This window comes from Nicotiana tomentosiformis, chromosome 2, assembly GCF_000390325.3.
Source record: "Nicotiana tomentosiformis chromosome 2, ASM39032v3, whole genome shotgun sequence".
NCBI classification, from domain to species: Eukaryota; Viridiplantae; Streptophyta; class Magnoliopsida; order Solanales; family Solanaceae; genus Nicotiana; species Nicotiana tomentosiformis.
The window spans coordinates 2,568,317-2,583,889 of NC_090813.1; the positions used below are offsets into that span (position 1 = coordinate 2,568,317).

Consider the following 15,573-nt stretch of genomic DNA (forward strand, 5'->3'; position numbering starts at 1 on the left):
AAGATGGTGAAGCAGTTGTTTTCTTCTTGGGAAATGGTGTAGAAACGGCTTTCATTGTTATACATCATATATGCTTGATGCAAGTTCCACACTTTATTTTAAAAATCAACTTATTATTGAATCTAACAAGCTTCAAGTTGTTATACATGAAAAATGAGAAAGAAAAATGTTGTTGCAGTGAGGATCCAAAAGAGGAATGTTTTCTTGATCAATTTTCTGAGGATTCTGATGTGTTCTTGATTTCGGATTGCTATTCATTTTCTTGATATATTTTAGTACTTTATTCTTCATTAAACAACTATGCTGCATCAATACAAAGTCTCAAATCCTAAGAACATATTTGGTTACATGATAAAATGTCACATACGAGTACATATATATTGCATCACTAGCTAGTTGAATAAACCAACACCAGTTGATTCCTTTATATTCCAAACATACGTTTAGTCAAAACAAGCTTCACATAGCCAGCAGCAGCATAGTGCAAAGAGGCTGCACAAAACAAAGGCAATATTAGTTAAGAATTCAGGATATTATAGTTGTTAGAGAATTCTATAGACTTGATTTTGCTTGGCAGAGAACTATATCTCTGCCTGTTGAAACCATATTTATAGCCTATTTGGCCAAACTTCTAAAATCTAGAAGTATTTTTTTCAAAAGAGCTTTTAAAAAAAATATTCTCGGTGAGAAGCAGTTTGGGTTTGGCTAATTAATTTGGAAAGCACTTTTGAGCAACAATTAATGTTTGGCCAAACTTTTTAAAAGTGCTTGAAAGTGTATTTTTGTCAAAAGTGTTTTTCAAAAACGTGCTTACGGGGAGAATCTACTTTTTTCTGCTTCTCAAAAACTGTTTCTGCTTCTATTCAAAAATACTTTTTTTTTCCTTAGAAAAACTTGGCCAAACACCTTTAACTTCGAGAAAAAAACACTTTTGGCCAAGAAAAAAGCTTGGCCAAATAGGCTATTAATTTGCAAATATTTTGATGACTTAATAAATTTACCATCCTTCCAGAAACCCCCTTTCTCCTCTTGGCTTGCTTCTTGGCCGGCCCTTCATCTTGTTCTTGTTCTTATTTGGAGTAAATTCGGTGGGATAGCCTTTAATAAAAAAAACAAAAAAAAGAAGTGAGTCTAGCACGAGCATAGGCGAATTCAGAATCTAAAATCACTTCGAAATGAGTGTGATATTATTTTGTATATATATTTTAAATGTTATTTTTACGTGTCTCATAGTTCGAATTGATAGTAATGAATTTAATTGAACTCACAGTACCGTCTTAGATTTGCCTCTATATGGGGAGGGGTTGTGGGGGAAGAAATACATACCTGGAGGAGGTTGGTTTACTTGGTTTTCTTGCTTTTGCATCTTGAAAGATGAAAAACAAAGGCCAAGACAAGATAAAAATGTGGGACAAAAGTGTATATGTTTAAGTTACAACCAATTACTTGTTTCTATTTGCAAATGCCACCCTCTATTTATATACAATTTCAGTTGTATGTACAAGAAGCAAAAGAGAAGTTTTGTCTAGAAGTTCTGTTTTCTTGACAATCCATAGTGTAAATAGAATGTTAATTTACCCACATAAAAGTGTTTTTCAAGAATAGGCGAATCGAATATGTTGCTTAATCGTGTAGGAATGGTGTCATTTGTTTTTGGAGAATATTACGCATAAAGAAGCCCAAATGCCTAAAAGGGCAAAAAAAGGGAAAAATAATGAAAATAAAGTGGGTTTGAACTGAACTATGAAGTCGGTATTCTGTGCTGAAATATTGATTTATTGGAACTATTTTAACTACTTTTCTCGTAAGTAAACTAAGAAAGATTGTGAAGAATGAATATATTCGCTAACTTTATAGTATGCTTTTTGATTAGTGAAAGTTTGAAACGTCCAAAGTTTTCAAATCTATTGAGAAGAAAGACATCTGTAAGTTTTCTGTGCAAACTATAAAAGATATTTGTCACTAATAGTCTGTTTGGTTGTGCGTTTTTTTTTTTTTCAAAATTATTTTTTTTTGTCAAAAGTATTTTTTCTCTCCAAAATTAAGGTATTTGGCCAAACTTTTAGGAGAGAAAAAAAGTACTTTTGAGAAAAAGCAAAAACAATTGTTGAAAAGCAGAAAAGTTTTTCCCAAAAGTACTTTTTAAAAAAATACTTTTGGAAAAATATATACTTAGAAAAACTTTTTAAAAGTTTGAACAAATACTAATTGCTGTTCAAAAGTGATTCTTAAATTGATTAGCCAAAACAAACTATTTCTCATCAAATATACTTATTAGAAAAAATATTTTTTAAAATAAGCTGATTTTAAAAGCACAGCAAACAAGCTATAATTTTCCTTCTTGTCCCACCAATCTTTTCTTTTTCTTTAAAAATATTTATTTCTAATTAATTTAATATCTGGTTTTGATTTAAAACTTTGACTAAGATAAATCAAAGTAGTTTAAATATAGTGCTAAAAATTACCATTACAATGAAATAAGACTATTTAGTCATTATGGGTCAATAGGAAATAATCTCTCTACGTTACCCAAGGCCATAATAATAACTGTGTACATTTTCTCTCCCTAGACTAAGGCTGTCTAATGGTACGGTATTACCGGTATCGGACCGTATCGCTCTGGTGGTTGGGTAGGGGTGGGGAATTTGGGGTGGAGGGTAAAGGTAATGGTAGGGTATCCGATTTAGTACCCTTAGTACCGGTACCGGAAGTACCCTTAAGGTACCATACCGATATCGCCCCCACACCCTTATCGGTACCGAACCGGTACCCAACGATTTTTTTCATTTTAATTCTAGTCGTTTTTGTACCGTTAGCCAAGGGCTATTTTTTAATAGCCGTTGGTAACTGCTAAAAACGGCTATTGTTGCCTCCCTAGCCCTCCTCCCCAACATCCCTCACCCCCTAATTTATATTTTTAACCCTCAAGTTTGTTCAAATACACTTTAGCCCTATTTTAAAACTATAAATATCCCATTTCATTCTTTCAATTTTCATTCAAAAACTCTCATATCTCTCTAATTCTCTATCTATCTCTATCTCTAATTGCAATTAACGTCGGGTCGTCGGCGTTTGGTACATTCGTTCCAACTCATAATAATTTTTGTATTTATCTTTATTATACTTGTGTTGCTATTTATTGTAATTTTAATCATTTATCATTAAAAGTGTCTCATAAACTGGTAAAACAAGGTGGGTAATAGATCTACTAAGGATAATGCTTGGTGGTGGGGGTGATGGTGGTGGTGGTCAATTCCTAGAACAACTATTAGAAATAATGTTTGCAATAAAGACTTGCAGAAATATTTGAAGAGAAAAACTTTAGCCTTCCAGAAATAATTCAAGAAGACAACGATGTCTGTAGTGAAATACTATCTACCGGAGACAGGAGGGACGCAGAAGAACAAGTGCTATCAATTTCAAGCAAAGAACCAATAAAAATTATTGAAAATCTCCGTAAATTAAAAAAAATATGTAATTTTATTTTTATAAGTATTGAAATAAAAGTATTGAATTTTTTTCATCTATTAAAGCTTGTTTGTATTTAAATATAATTTTCTTTTTTAATTTTTAGTTTAAAATACCCCTAAGTACCCCTAAAGTATCGGTACCGCACCCTTAAGTACCGACACCCTTAGGACTGGTAGGGATACTGGTAGGGTACCCAAAAAATACCCTTAACCTTTACCCTTAAATACCTTTAGGAAAAGTACCCTTAAGGAACCCTTCCCTTACCCTTATCCTCCCCTTAACCCTTAACCCTTAATGTCCCCTTACCCTCTCTTAGACAACCCTACCCTAGATCCACTTGTAAAATCATATTGGATATGTTATTGTTCTTCAAAATTGGAGGAACTTATATATCATAAAATCTAGGGCTACTTATCGGGCGGATTGGGCGGTTAATTACTCTTAACGGTTTGGCTTAACGGTTATCGGTTTTTAAATGTATTAATCCGCTAGCCACCTGATAAGATATCAGGCGGATTGGTATCGGTTTAACTCTTATCGGGCGGTTATTGGGCAGTTTATCGGCCTAATTCAATATATATTGCGTGTATTAATTATTTTCTGACCGCCTAGCATACAAATTCAAAATAAAAAATTATACGTTGAGTCCAGACATACATGTCTGTTAACGCCTACATAAGAATAATGTAGTGTCATGTGTTGTAGAGTGAAAAAAGATGTGGCACAACACTGTTGTTCTTCTATTAAACATAGACAACATGCATTAGTTTTAAAAAATAAAAGCAGAGGTGAACCATAGACATCAATTTAAACAATCGTGTTGTAGGGTGTGAGAATAAGCTAAGCTAAGCCAAGCCTGGGATCTTCTGATGCATAATACGTAAGGGTTCTGATTATTTAGGAATTAGGCGTTAGAACTTAGAGATAGAGTACTAGAAGAAGTGGAAGGGTTTTTGATCTTTAATATATATATATATATATATATATATATATATATATATATATATATATATATATATATATATTCTTAACGGGTTAACGGATTATCCGTTAAGAAAATTGAATAATCCGCCCCCAAATCGATAAGCCGTTAATAAAAAAAATTCAATCCGTTCCCCGTCCGTTAAACCGTTAACCCGATACCAATAAGCCATTAAGTTTCGATTTCGATTCGGTTTTCGGTTTCGATTTGGTTTTGAACACCCCTAATAAAATCAACATATAAAATGGTAGACTGCATTTCACAGAATAAAAAAGAATTACTAAGAATTAAGGAAGACATTGTAAGAGTAGGATTTCTACACCTTACTGAGTGAGGCTATTGTACTATTGTGATCAGTGAAAATTTTGCATGGATCACCAAATAAGTAATGATGCCATATTTTAAGTGTAAAAATAACTATCGCAAGCTCCAAATCGTTGCGCTCCCCGTATTTGATTGCTTCACTTCCTTTCACCTAACATGCTAAGACTCATTTCTTCAAAGTAAATGACCAAAGAGTTTTTAGACCAGATTCTATTTGTTTAAAGTCATGCTTGTCGACCTATTTGTCGAAAAAATATTACACTGAAGGGTTTGGGGAGGGGAAGGACAAACGAGAAAGGAATAAAAAGAATTGAATTCACACTTATTGTACGGAAATTTTCACTAATATCACTAGTGTATAAGGTAAAATATATTCATATTTAATACTCACATAATAAAGCGACACGTGGAGCCGGAAGCAGATGGAAAGCTAAGCAAATGACAGTCAAGTCCGAGGGCAACAATCTCGTTTGTTCCCGAAGGGAGTATTGCTCATAAAGACAAAATAAATGGCTGCCACCCGATAACATTTAATGGAGAATAATGTATAGCATTAAGTACATAATACGTTATAGAGAATATGTCATTCATGGCCTGCCATTACACATTCTTCAATGACCTCCATAATTGTCATTTAAGAGGGGCTTGATCCTAGGACCTTGTTCCCTAGGAACAACTATAAATAGTGAGTTCAACAACCATTATAGAACACGAATTTTCTGACAATTATATGCTATATACTATTCAAAGCTCAATAATATTTTATCTTCTTGCTTATTAATATCGTTACTACTACCTCCAGAAGCTCTACTCCCAAAGCCAGGATTTCTACTGTCTTATCTCGATTTCAATGCTAAGTCTTACATTCTTTCATAATTTATTTATCATTTTGGGATCAAATCGATTCACTTGTCTATAAACCACATATAAATTCAACTGTGCCATTTTACGGGTAAATGGTTTGGCGCCCACCGTGGGGGTTTAGACAGTTGTGTAATTGAGTTGATCCTTGCACCTGTTACTAACCTGTTTGATTCTTTGTTCTTAGCTAAAATCATAAAAAATGGTAGATAATGATGTCAACATCGCACACAATGTTGAGGTCCAAGGAAATCAACCTCAGCACGAAGACTCGATCAGTGATACCCGCAACGAGGGGGATGAGGCCACGCTGGTACATGGAGGGCAATATCCGCGACATGTTCGAGAGGCAACTCTTGATGATGCTGAGGACGAGCATGTCGGTGAAACAGTAAGGATCTTGAGGGAGCAACAAAAGGCTATTATGGGCCATCTCTCGTGACAGCATCATGTCATGACGGAGTTGAGGCAGGCGTTGTCGGGTGCTTCTACCAATGCGGATGGACGAGGTCCAGTTCCTCCTAGTGCTCCCGCAAACCAAACAATGCAGAGGTTCGACAATAACACCCCGATGGGCAAAGTCGACTTCGATAGGGATGGGAGGAATGATAATGGATCCGGTAACAACAATGAGAATGATCCCTTTAAAACCGATCTCATGATATTTATGAGGTAAATAAATGCCCGAATGGATCAAATTACGGGTGCGCCACTAGTATTAAAAGGATCAGACTCAAAGAAATACACCAGTTGTTGTTCAAACCAAGCGCGACCCCAGAATTGATCCTGAAGCGGTTCAAGATGCCAAATGTGCCAAAATATGATGGGATTTTGGATCCTCAGGAGCACATCACCACCTATACAATAGCGGTGGAAGGGAATGATTTAGCCCTGCACGAGATTGAGTTGGTCTTGCTGAAGAAATTTGGGGAAACCACGAAGGGGCCCCTGACATGGTATTCACTTTTACATGAGCACTCAATAGATTCTTTCGAGATGCTCACAGATTCTTTTATCAAGGCTCATGCTAGGTCCAGAAAGGTACATGCCCGAAAGGTCGACATATTCAGGATGCACAAGGAGAGTCCGAATTGCTGCGGGAGTTCATGACCAGCTTTTAGAAAGAAAGGATGCTGCTACTGGCCATACCGAAAAAATGGGTAGCTGAAGCATTTACTAAATGGCTGAATCCGAGAAGTTCCGACGCTTCCCGAAAATTGAAAGAAAGTTTGCTCGAGTTCCAAGCAATAACATGGGCGGATGTTCATAACCGGTACGAGTCTAAGAAAAGAATTGAAGATGATCAGCTTGGTTTCCCGACATCAACCAAGGGCTGGGACCGGGAGAAGAATAAGGTGAAATCAAAGGATGACTTTGACATAGATCGACGGTCTTCATTAGGTTGGTTTTAGCCTTATGAAAGGGCCGAAGGATGCGACAGAAGTTTTTAATCGACGGATAGATTCGCTACCGATATGAGAGCTGATCGCGGCCGGAATAACAAATCATTGCAGGACAAGGAGATGTCGGCATAGTGGAACTGATGTCGGCAATGAGAAACATTAAGGAAGCATGGTTCCCAAAACCAATGAGATCCGGTCCCAGTCACAGGGATCCTAATTTGTGGTGCGAATACCATGGGACCAACGGTCACCGGACTAGGGACTGCCGACATCTGCACGGGGATGTGGTGACATCGTTGAAAAATGGCCATCTCAGAGAATTCGTAAGTGACTGGGCTAAAAACAACTACGGCCGCGATCGTAATAATGCAGAACCTTCCAAAACAGGAGAAGATCCTCCTCGTCTGAAAATCAACATGATTTTCGGGGGAACGAGATTAATGGTGAGAGATTTTTGGCGAAAAAAAGACTAAGGTGTCAGTAACCCACAGTAAGAGACTCCTGGAAGTCACTGAGGACGACATTACCTTCACGAAGGAAGACGCAAATGGACTACTACTTCCGCACTAGGATGCCTTGGTAATCTCTCTTAATGTCTTAGATTTTAAAATTAAATGTGTTTTGGTGGATGAAGGAAGTTCGACCAATATTAGCCAGTGGAGAGTGCTAGATCAAGCCAAGCTGACCAGAAGTATCATCCCGGCCACAAAACACCTTGCCGGGTTTAATTTGGCAAACATGACAACCCGATAAGAGATCCTGCTTCCCACGAATACTTGGGGGGGGGTAACGAAGACGACCCTTTTCGAGGTAGTATACGGCGATATGGGCTATAATATTATCCTGGGGAGACCATGGTTTCACGAGATGAAGGCTGTGCCATCAACATATCATCAATTACAGAAGTTCCCAACTCCTGAGGGAATTAAACAAATAAGAGGAGACCAACCGGCAGCAAGGGAGATGAATGCAATCTCTATTTCCAGTAGCAAGGGAACAAAGCATGCATCATAGAAATTACAGGAACCGACGCTTGTTCCCGAGCCGAGCGAAGTCAACCAGGGGGAGGAGTCGTCGGAATCCAATTAGGTACCAAGATATTTCCAGGTACTAGAAGAAACGGACGCATCAAAGTCCACATCGAAAGAACTTGAGCAAGTCGCATTGTTCGAAAAGTTCTTAGAGAGGAAGTTCCACTTGGGGACAGGACTAAACCCCGAGCTCAGGTAAGGATTTATATAATTTCTTAAATTTAACGTTGACTGTTTTGCGTGGTCACATGCAGATATGACAGGTAGCCCACTAGAAGTAGCCGTGCACAAACTAAGCCTGGATCCTAACATCCCTCCGGTGAGGCAGACAAAACATCCTATTGCCGAGGTCAGAAACAAATTCGTCAAAGAAAAGGTAACTCGTTTGCTTGATATCGGTTCAATTCGAGAGGTAAAGTATCCTGACTGGATAGCTAACATAGTAGTAGTTCCAAAGAAGAATAGTAAATTTTGCATGTACGTAGACTATAAGTATCTAATTAAGGCGTGCCCAAAAGACTCGTTCCTATTGCTGAACATTGATCAAATAATTGATACGACGGCCAAGCACGAGTTAATGAATTTCCTTGATTCTTACTCTGGGTACAACCGAATCAAGATGAACTCGTAGGATCAGGAATATACTTCATTCATAACGAACTTGGGCACATATTGCTATAATGTGATACTTTTCGGGCTAAAAAATGTCATAGCCACTTATCAGCGGCTCGTAAACAAAATATTTGAAAAGCAAATAGGGAAAACCATGGAAATATACATAGATGATATTTTGGTTAAGTCTTTTAGCGAAGGTGATCATCTTAAACACCTGTAAGAAACCTTTGACATCCTAAGGAAGCACAACAAGAAGCTTAACCTCGAGAAGTGTGCATTCGGAGTCAGCCCCAGTAAGTTCTTGGGATTTCTGGTGTCGCAAAGGAGGATCAAAATTAATCCCGATAAAATTAAAGCCATCGAAGACATCCCTGACCAGCTATCAAGCGTAAAAAAGGTTCAAAGGTTGACAGAAATACTGGCCGCTTTAAGTAGGTTCATTTCCCGGTCTTCAGAAAAATGTCATCACTTATTTTCACTCCTAAAAAAAAAGAACAACTTCAAATGGACTTCGGAATTTCGGCAGGCTCTGAAGGATTTGAAAAGGTATTTATTGAGTCCTCTATTACTGTCAAAACCGAAGGAAGGCGAATAGATGCTAATTTACTTAGCGGCCTTGGAGGTAGTGGTAAGTGCAATTTTAGTCCGTGAGAATGAATGTACGCAATCTCCTATCTATTATGTTAGTAAAATTTTAACGGGAGCAGAAACTCGCTCCCCGTATCTAAACAAATTGGCCTTAGCTCTCGTGGTTGCCGCTTGGAAGCTTAACCCTTATTTCCAATGTCATGCGATAGCCGTGGTGATAATCTTTTCCCTGCGGAATATCCTTCATAAACCTGAACTTTCAGGTCGGTTGGCCAAGTGGACAGTCAAAATGAGTGAATTTGACAGAGAATATAAACCTAGGACTACGATTAAGTCACACGTTTTGGCCGACTTTATGGCCGATTTCAGTCTGGGATTGTTACACGTAGCTACCAAAAAAGCAGTGAGGGTGTCATAATCGACATCAGGAGTTTGGACCTTATTCACGGACGAAGCTTCCGATATGAAAGGGTCCGGGCTCGGCGTAGTGCTAATCACACTTTCGTGGAAACCCTAAGACAGGCCATAAGAATAGTTCTTTTGACTAACAATAAAGCATAGTATGAAGCTTTGATTGCAGGACTCGAGATGGACCAGTGATTGGACTCCAAGGTTATAGAAATCAAATACGATTCCCAATTGGTAGTAAATCATGTCCACAGGATCTTTGAAACCAAAGGGGAATGCATGCAACAATATGTAGTGAAAGTCCAAGCTCTGCTCGCACGATTCAGGGAATGGTCGATTACCCACATCCCGAGGAAAGAAAATGCGGATGCAGAAGCACGTGCCAATCTAGGGTCGTCCACAAAAATGAAGGGATCAGACTCAGGTACGATCGTGAAGTTTATGCATTCGGTATTGGACGCAGACGGCTTTTACTAAGTAAACGCGACCAATTTGGTCTGGATAAATGAGATTATTGACTATCGCGAGCACGGAAAATTGCCTGAAGATCCCAAGGCATCTCGGGCACTGCGCACTAAAGCAGCTCGATACAGCTTCCAGGGAGGTTAATTGCATAGAACATCTTTCCAAGGCCCGTTGGCCCGATGTTTGGGAGCTTCGGAAGCTAACTATGTCGTGAGAGAAGTCCATGAAGGGATCTGCGTAAATCACTCGGACGCGGATTCCTTAGTGTTAAAGATAATTAGGGCAGGATACTACTATCCCCAGATGAAACACGACGCTAAGGCTTATGCTCAGAAATGCGATAAGTGGCAACGCCATGCACCGTTGGTATATCAACCAACAGAGTTACTGCACTCAGTTTTGTCGCCCTGGCCATTCATGAAGTAGGGAATGGATATAGTTGGTCCACTACCACCAACCCCCGGTAAGGTAATACTTTTTTTGATTTTAATTGACTATTTTTCTATGTGGGTTGAAGCAGGTACTTACCAGAAAATTGGTGAGCGCGGAGTGGTAGATATCTTGTAGGGAATATAATCTGCAGAATCGGAATACCAAAAGAGATAGCATGTGACAACGAGCCGCAATTTATAGGAGCAAAGGTCACAAAATTCCTTAAAGACCTGAAAATCAAAAGAAACACATCATCACCTTATCATCCGAGCGCAAACGGTCAAGCAGAATCACCGAACAAGGTAATTATTCAAAATCTCAAAAAGAGATTGGAAGCATGGCCCGAAGAGCTACCAAGAGTACTATGGGCATATCGAATAACGGCCAAATCAAGTACGTGGGAGACTTCTTTCTCTCTCATATACGAATAAGAAGACTTGATCCCGATGGAAGTAAAAGAACCTACCTTGAGATACTTCCAAGCGGATGAAGAAACAAAGAACGAAGCCTTATTGGTCAAATTGAGCTACTCGACGAACGCATGGACTAGGCGCATATAAGGATAGCAGCCCAAAAATAGAGAATGAAAAGATATTATAATCGAAGATCTAACCTCCGTTATTTCAAAGTAGGGGACTTGGTTTTAAGGAGAGTAACTTAGAACACCCAGGAGCTCAACGCAGGAAAATTAGGTCCGACGTGGGAAGGCCCCTACTAGGTTTCAGCTGTCACCGGAAAAGGGTCATACAAATTGGAAAATCAAGATGGGGTAATGTTGCCGAGAAACTGGAATGTAGCACACCACAAAAGATACTATTGATGATGAGAACCGCCTATTGATTACGTCCAAATCCACTACTAAAAAATGGTCGCATGCAATATAATTTACCCAACTATGAGTCGGGGACGAATCCCATAGAGAACAATATGTAGGCGATTAGGCGTGTAAAAGAATTATCACTTATTATGCTAAGCCAAACACTTAGAATTGTTTTGAGAAAATATTTATGTCGAAATACGAAAATGTAAACTAACCTAGAAAGCAAGTAAAATGATCAATGGAAACAAGCATGGATACACGAGGAATTACACTCAAGTAACGATCCAATGTATTTTATATTTTACAAATATGAGCGAGTTTATGTTAATTAGCCTCGGGTAATAATTCTATATTAGCTTTTTCCAAAGACTAACAAGACTTCTTAATTGATTTATCCCTAAAACAATTAAGAGATTAAGCACACCCGATCATGGTTACAAGTAGTTCAATCCTATCCCTAGGTAGAATCTATAAAGTGAGGGTTAAAGCCTCAAGTTCTTGTTAATTAATCTTTCCCAACCCCAAATTATCTTTTCCAAAATCAATTCGAAGTAAATGGGTGAGTCCTAGGGTTTGCTAATCCCTTTGAAAATATTAAAGAACAAGAATAATTAAAGAAATAATAACTCACTTCATAATAAATAAAAATCGTTTAATACATAAGCACATCAAGATATTTAATCCACACTTTAAACATGAATATTTTCATAAACAAGATTCAAGTGTTGAAAAAAATACTACACACTTAGATATTCAATACAAAGTAAGGAATTGAAGAAATTAGCATAAATAAGTAAGGAATTCTCAACCAAAAGCTTCAAATCTTCAAGACCCAAGTGTGTGTGCAAGAACCCTAGCTCCAAAACTTGTGTTCTTCTCTCAAAATAGGTCCAAGACTGCCCAAGATTTGCCAAAGATGTGTTTCCAATAAGCTAGGTCGTGTATTTGTGGGTTTGGAGTTGAAAAAATATGAATTGTCAATCCTGTCCAAGTCTGAAGCCCGTTGACCGCACCTGTGGAAGTATCCTCACAGGTGCGGCCCGCAGATGCAGATATCCTATCGTAGAAGCGAACTGAGAAGGGAACACTGACTCTGCAGAAGCGGACTTGCACGCGCAGATGCGCTACTGCAAATGCGGTGAATCGATTTCAGAAGCGGTTTCTGCCTTCCGAGCCTTCTTCCGCAAATGCGGCCATTTCCTCATGGATGAGCGGTCGCAAAATTTTGCATTGTTTCAACTCTTTTTTGTTCAATTCCACTTCGATTGAATTCAACTCTCTTCGTGGCATCATTTACCTGAAAATCTAGCAATACACACCATAAACAACCTCATATTATAATTAAAGGGCGCAAAATCTAAAGAAAAGATACTAAAATAAGTGGTAAAATCACCACTCATCAGCACCCACAACTTAAAACTTTTGCTTGTCCTCAAGTAAATCAAAACCAACAATTCAATGAGGTTCTACCATTTAAAGCACAAGTAGTATTACTATCATTTATGAATCACATTCTCCAATTAAGCACCATACTTATGGATTTGGTTGGTACTAATAAATAGGCTCAAGCATGTGAATCTTAACCAAATAACTACCTCATTTAGAAACATCTTCAAGAAATTCAAAGAAGTTTCAAAATAATCAAGTGACAACAAAAAGCCTCAAGAAGGGACTCAAAAGCACTAGTCTACTATATATGCTCAATTTACTCAATTCGGGATATATCAATATCACCAATCTATCCTAATCCATATGCCCTCACAAGAAAGAATGTCCCAAAATCACCATATTTACAATAACAATACAAGGGACAAATGCACAAAGACACTCACTCTCAACAAAGAATTTTAAGTGTTATAAAATATCATGCCATAAGCTTGCCCTTATTTTAATTCGCCGCCCATTCAAGAACATTCGGTTGGAGATCTCATAAGAATTTTTTAATCTTGTAATGTAGGTTTAGAAAAGGGTAGGATAGGCATTTGGGACACAAGTGACTACACCCTCCTTGAACACTACTCACATTTGTCTTTCTTCTTGCTCTTTGCTTCTTTTTAAACTACATAGCCTTTATTGACATCTAGTTACCAACATAGAACCACTTTAAAGTACCTCTCTAATTTTTTCAAAACTCCATATATATATATATATATATATATATATATATATTATACACTTATTTTCTTTTGGAGCTTGAGTATTTTCATATAAGCAACTTTGATGTATATGTTTCTACACCCAATGTACAACCTTACTAATTTTCAAATTGGCACCAACACCCCCAACTTAGGCTTTTAGCCTCATTCTCAACATTTAAGGAGGGACGGGTTCAAAAGATGCAATTATTTCACAAAAGGGTAAAGGTTTGTAATGAGGTAGCCAAAGAAAAGGCTAAAGGCTCAAATGGGGTAAACTATTGATAATATTTATGCAATGGTAGGCTTTAAAGGCTAAAGAGGCTTTTTCAAAGATCACAAAGAATGCCTAAGGTCATCCCTCCAACCAAACATAATTAACATTAGCATTGAAAGACCAACCGGGCAAGTTCTAGATGATAGAAGTAAACACAAGAATTTTTTTAAACAAAAACTAACACACATGGCACATGAACTAATCAAGACGGATCAACTTCACTTCTTAATAAGAGCATTTAGAGCAATATCATGTCAACTAGTGGGCAAAGAGTCATCGAAAGAGCCAAAAAGCTATCACAAAAATTATTCTTCCCCATGCAACTTACTTTTTCAATTTAAAACCAAAATTCGAAGGGGTATTCTTAATTCACACTTCACATACAAGAGACTAATTTTATTAGTACCAAACAATCCAAAAGTCTCCACATAACAAAACAAGACTAATTCCTTTAAGAAAGTCGTCACGCCATCCATCATAAGGAAAAGTCACCCGGTTCGACACAAAAATGTTCCTCGGGAAAGAATCGTAGCATAAAGAAAACCCAAGGAAATACTACTAAAGAAATAAAAATAATATAAACTAAAACTACTAAAATATATAAAATAAACGCTAAAGACATAAAAATAAAATAACAAAAACTACTAAAGAAAATAAAATAACAAAAGCAACTAATACTAAAGGAACAAAAATAACATAAACTAAAAACTACTAAGGAAAATAAAATATAATAACAAAAGTGACTAATCTGCAAATATATAACCAATCACAACTGCGCTCAGCAATAGCACATGATAAGCAATAATAAAACACGCCCGGTAAAGGCATACAATATCCATACCACAACATAAACCTGACAAGGGAACAAATTAAGCATCAATATACGAATAAAGTATACTCCCTAAAGCCACCCCAACTAAAAACATTGCAGTGTCCTCACTGCACAATATCAAAATGAAATAAGAGTAGTTTGAGGGTCTCCCCGAGGTCTTCATCAGACTAGTTGACTGCGGGGTGAGGTATAAATACCCGAATAGTGATTTCACATAACTTATCGTAGTGAAATCATATGATTATTATGATATAGTAACTATTATAAGTAATAATCATAGTATATAATACTCTATATAACCATATATAGAGTTATTAGTTATAATACATTAGTGTATGGTGATAGTTAGCCCTATTATGTCATTGGTGGATACGATCATAATATGATGAACATTTATCAATTCAATAACCATATAGGTTTGGGAAATATATTAGATATTAAATAGTATCTAATATAACTCATTATGGTATAGTTCAATTTTCATTAGTTGCTGAGTAATTGTCAAATAATATTCACCTATTTATCCATGGTTATGGTATAATATTGATAATTACCTATATAACATTAAATAATAATATTAATATTGATAATTATTATATTAAGGTTAAGCATAATGACCATAGTTATAATATGGTCATTATAACTAACTTAAATAATATGCATATAGTATAATTAGAGTATGATTGATATAGTATAATGGTTAAATTAGTATGATTATAATAATCACTTATTATGATTTATACAATTATGTACTACCCTTTCATGTTACTCTCAACGGATGAAAGGGTTTGTCGGCCAACAACCAATGATCGGTGTTGCGCACTGCACAATTCAGTAATCAATGAAGGAACATCAACCCTAGGCTGTCGTCTAGCAAATACTCTCTTAGCTCCCGCAGGATATAGTGACCGACATTCACAGGAATGCCA

The 15,573-nt window shown here is 37.1% G+C and overlaps 1 long non-coding RNA gene across 1 annotated transcript; it reads right to left on the reverse strand.

Annotated features, from left to right (window-relative positions):
• Nucleotides 1-257: 257 nt before the first annotated feature.
• Nucleotides 258-1,466, reverse strand: LOC104108394 (uncharacterized). The gene is made up of 3 exons (XR_689005.4): nucleotides 1,327-1,466; nucleotides 1,002-1,098; nucleotides 258-492 (listed from the first exon to the last, which is right to left on the reverse strand). It is a non-coding gene; the product is annotated as an uncharacterized lncRNA (long non-coding RNA).
• Between the last annotated feature and the right edge of the window lie 14,107 nt (nucleotides 1,467-15,573).